This window comes from Pyrus communis, chromosome 5, assembly GCF_963583255.1.
Source record: "Pyrus communis chromosome 5, drPyrComm1.1, whole genome shotgun sequence".
NCBI classification, from domain to species: domain Eukaryota; kingdom Viridiplantae; phylum Streptophyta; class Magnoliopsida; order Rosales; family Rosaceae; genus Pyrus; species Pyrus communis.
Genome location: NC_084807.1, coordinates 8209811 through 8214409, shown reverse-complemented (window position 1 = coordinate 8214409; position 4599 = coordinate 8209811). Strand labels below are relative to the sequence as shown.

The 4599-nt window shown below is 36.1% G+C and overlaps 1 pseudogene; it reads left to right on the top strand.

Annotated features, from left to right (window-relative positions):
• Positions 1-564: 564 nt before the first annotated feature.
• Positions 565-4257, top strand: LOC137734247 (receptor-like protein 6; annotated as a pseudogene).
• Positions 4258-4599: the final 342 nt, after the last annotated feature.

Genomic DNA, 4599 nt, shown 5'->3' with positions numbered 1-4599 from the left:
ATCTACAACTCCAAGATACAACCCTTGAATCTCATAGAGTGTCTAATCCATAAGCACGATTATGGTAGACGGGGTGCCAAGTAGTGATCAATTGCCTATTGATGATCAAGATGAGTAGGAAGATAATAAGGATTATATATGAGTTCTGTAGTAGGGAGAGAAGGAAGACATTTGAATCCTATGTTAACCTCTTTGTTCTGTTTGAGGAGTTCGCTATTTATAAAACTCTACATATCCCTTAATAAAAGACATGACTTCTCTAATGGATATAACTCTTCATATTTTTTATTTAAAATAATAATAAATAAAGTTTTGAATCTTTAAGAAAATAAAATAAATAACCAACGGTCGCGTTCTGCTCTGGGGTGTCCGGTGATGCAGCAGAAGAGGAAGAAGCCGGAGAAGCTATATATTCCGGTGATGTCGTCGGGATGTGGGAGTGGGTCCGACGACACCATCCACGGTGGGAAGGAGAGAGGTGGTGAATGCTTAAAGTTTGACGAAAGTGTTTTTGCTTTGGGGTTATGTATTCATTTATACTTACATGATAAATGCTAAAGCCATATGTCCATTTCTTATTGCTTGGGTACACCTGCTATCGATGCTTACGTGGAGTTCCCGCTCCTTGAAAAATTTCTCCCAAGTCTGAAAACCTCATCTATTTCCATTGGTGGTGAGAGATTGAGTGCCCTTCAAGCTAAAATCGAGGACCTGGAACGACAACTCTTGGAAACTAAAAAAGAGGAAGCTGCTGTTGCCAGGAAAGTTGAGGCTGAATTAGATGTTGTAGAGAGCATTGAAGGCAAGGTAAACACCATGGATCAATCTTTAGCACAAAAAACTTTAGACCTTCAAGATCCTGATATAATCAGAGGGGAAATGGAACTGGGAATCAAAGCCTGTAGGACTTTTGAGTGGTATTATTTCGTGAGGGATTGTAACTTGTGTATGAAATTATTTTATTAGGGGAGATTTTTATTTAAATCCATATAATATAAACTCAACTTACTTTCTATATCCATATTATTTTTAAGAGAGTTGCTAGACCCACTCAATTGTCTTATTTCCCAACCCACGTTATATTTACACCCACTATAAAAAGTTAAAAAAAATTAAAATGTTATTTCACCAAGGCCAGTCTTGAGATTTTGGAGGCCCTGTACGAGACTCAAATGAGAACCCTTACATGGTTTAAAATTTTGATTGCTACATTTTCTTTGATATTTTATATATTTTTTATTATGTATTAATTTGATATTAAAAAAAAAAAAAATCATTAAGGATAGTGTGGTGGTATGCACCTATCTACAATCCTATGTTTTTTTTGTTTGAAACTCCTTACTTTTTAAATACAAAAAACATGGAGTGATGGCTATGTAGTTATCATATCACCGTACAAATACCATAATCATGACCATTAAACCAAATAATATAACGGTAGGTATGAGCAAAGTTGTATTATAATTTTCTTTTGATATATGGATGACTAAAGTCTTCAAAAGGATGAAAATTATAATTAGATAACTTTTAAACGGTAACCAAAAGAATAAACGATTCTTATTATTACATGTATTCAATTAAATGATGTCATATAAGAAAGGGGGCTTTTAAAGATTATATTTTTAGACTTTTAAGAATTTTAATATATTATGATATTCTTAATTACAGATTTATTAGCAAAAGTTATGTTATATAATGGAAGAAATGTTTTTTTTTGTCTTTTTAACAAACAATGAAAGAAATTAAACTATAAATATTTTAAAAAAGAAACAAAGTGTCTAGCTTAAAAAAAGGCCCAAAATGGTTACCCGGACATGCCCAATAGGAAAGAAAACCTAGCATAGCTGGAAAAAAAAAAAAAAAAAAAGCGAAGTAGTCCTCTCATTCTTAGTGTGAGATACAACCAAGACCTGACTGGATATTTTTCTGAATTTAATCCAAGCAGTCCTCTCATGCTTATGAAAGTTTACCATACCAAGTTTTTCGGGAACATACCTTCTTCGTTTGGAAACCTTGATTCACTGCAAAAGTTGGATGTGGCTCAATGCACTTTTTTGAGTAATGTTATTCTTACCATAATTTTATATCATATTTCTTTACTATCTTAGGTGGCAGATGAGTTGGACAAACTACATCATTTAATTTCAATCTTCTTATCAATTAAAATACTTAAATAATCTTAAGTGGAAGAATGAGACTCCTCGTATACCACAACCATCATTTAATTAACAATCTTTTTATTAATTATTGATTAACATTTTAATTAAATGCTAATTAATTTAGATGATGTGGCTGTCCAACTCATTTGCTACCTAAGATGGTTGTATAAAATTATGATAAGAATAGTATTATTGCACTTTTTTGGAAGGGTTGGTTCCATCTTCACTTGGGAATCTTGGGCAGCTCACTTACCTAGACATTTCAGCCAATCAGGTCTAATTCCTAATTCCTTGGCAAACCTTACCCAATTGACTACTTTTAGGATTAGTACGAGTCATTTACCGGGTCCAATCCCATCTTGGCTAGGTAAATTTAGCAAACTAGAGTACCTAGATTTTGCTTTTAATGGACTGAATGGTTCAATTCCTGCGTCATTTTCCAATCTCACAAACCTTCAGATCCTTTATCTACATTCCAATAGTCTGAGTGGTGTAGTAGAGTTTCATATGTTTCAAAATCTACAATTCTTTGCCATCTCCAATTAAATTGGAACAGTATAGATTTTGTCACTGAATCCATAATTGTGAATTCAACAGTTCAACAATTCACCGTTCTTGGATTGAGTAATTGCAGCATAAGAGAGTTTCTATCCTTCTTACAATATCTGAATATCAGAAGGGGTTGACGCGTTAGGAAATTGCTGGAAACAAAATCCAAGGCCAAGTACGAAAATGGATGTGGAACACAAGCTTAGAAACTTCGGTATTCTTAGACATAAGTGGAAACTCCATTTCAGACCAACTTCCACTTGTCCTTCCTTGGGTGAACCGGTAGGCATAAGGTTTTCGTCCAACATGTTTCATGGCTCACTACCCATACCTCCTCCAACCGTGCTATAATATGCAGCTACAGACAACAACTTTACTGGAGACATCTCACCGTTGCTTTGCAATATGAAAAATTCAGTACCATGAGTAGTCGAGAAATGAATTGGGTGGAATGCTTCCTCAATGTCTTAGAAACTTTAATGATGATCTGATTTTTTTAGGTCTTCGAAACAACTCCTTTCACGGAGTTATTCCTCAGACATACAATAACGGAAGTAGTTTGAGGATGATTGACGTGAGTCATAACAAATTGCAGGGGCAGTTGCCGAGGGCATTGGTCAATTGTGTGATGCTTGAGTATCTTGTTTTGTCAAACAATCAATTCAATGATGTTTTTCCCATTTTGTTGGGGACTCTTCCACAGTTAAAACTTTTGGCAATGAGCCATAATGGATTCTACGGTGTGATTGGAAAATCTAGAAAGAATGTCGATTTCCCCAAGTTAGGCATTCTTGATTTGTCTTACAATAATTTTACTGGCGCGGTTCCATCTGTGTTTGCAGATATTATTATAAACAAGTCAGCATATATGTACAAAGACGTAGTTTATGATGTCAGTGGATTCAGGATTTGATAGAAGTATTTGTTACACACTCACAATAGCAACAAAAGGTTTGGAGCAATACTACCCAAAGATTCGAGAAGAATTTGCATCCTTCGATATCTCAAGCAACAAATTTAAAGGGAAAATTCCAGAATTCATTGGGAATTTGTAGGACCTTTAGTCGTTGAATTTTTCCCTCAACATTCTTACTGGTTCTATACCATCATCCTCCGAAAACTTGACGAACCTTGAATCGTTGGACCTTTCACAAAACAAGCTCTCAGGATGGATCCCCCCAACAATTGAGGCAACTTACTTTTCTTGGCAGTTTTAATGTCTCCCACAACTATCTCACAGGTCCTATACCACAAGGAACCCAGCACTTCATTGAATATTACTTCATATGAGCGAAACACAGGGTTGCGTGGAGATCCATTGCCAAAGAAATGTGGAATTCCTAAGGCCCTTCAACTTCCACCTTCAACCGTAGACGAAGGTGTTTCTAGCTCAGCAGGAATATTTGAATTTGATTGGAAAATTGTTTCGGCCGGATATGGAAGTGGGTTGGTAGTGGGAGTAGTTCATGCAGATGTGGTGATCACAAGGAGGCCCGATATGTTTCTTAAGATTGTTGGAATGATCAGACAAATGATATGGAAAATTTAGGGGCAGTTTGTTTGGCTTCACTAAACTTCTTTGGACCAGAATAGATTACACCTTGGCTTAGTCCTGTGTTTGTTTCACGCCGGGACAACGTTTAATGAGACTCGCCTAGACTAAGTTGGACTAAAAGCTTCGTTGAAGGGTCTTAGCGAGGCCCCCCAAAATTGGCCAGACTGCAAAGCCAAATCTGCTCGCTTCACCCCTCCCTACTTTGTTCCTCCCATTTGCTTCTATCTCGTGTCCCATAACCCTTTTCAAATCCAGATCCCGCAAAATTCAAAAAAAAAAAAAAATGCAAAAAATTTGCAGCGGTTCCCTATTCAAAAACCAAAACTAACTCCCAAA